Genomic DNA, 294 nt, shown 5'->3' with positions numbered 1-294 from the left:
CATATAGTGTTTTTTCATAACATAATTTTGTCATAATTTTAAAGGTACACCAAACATGACTCCATAAAAAATATATGGGCCACAGCGGTGGCCCAGTATTACACGTGAAGCTTGTGGAATTTTTTAAGGAAAGACCTATATTTATCCAGGTAGAAGAGAAACAAAAATGATGAATACCAATAAAAATTTGAAACAAAAAATATCAACTCAAAAGTCAAAACGAAACATGCAGATAATGACCAAAAAAAAAACATGCAGACAAAAACTTCGGATCATTAATTCATTACAAACCAA

Source organism: Arachis duranensis, chromosome 5 (genome assembly GCF_000817695.3).
Source record: "Arachis duranensis cultivar V14167 chromosome 5, aradu.V14167.gnm2.J7QH, whole genome shotgun sequence".
Lineage (NCBI taxonomy): Eukaryota > Viridiplantae > Streptophyta > Magnoliopsida > Fabales > Fabaceae > Arachis > Arachis duranensis.
The sequence above is the reverse complement of the archived record's forward strand: the minus strand, read 5'-3'. Positions refer to the sequence as shown.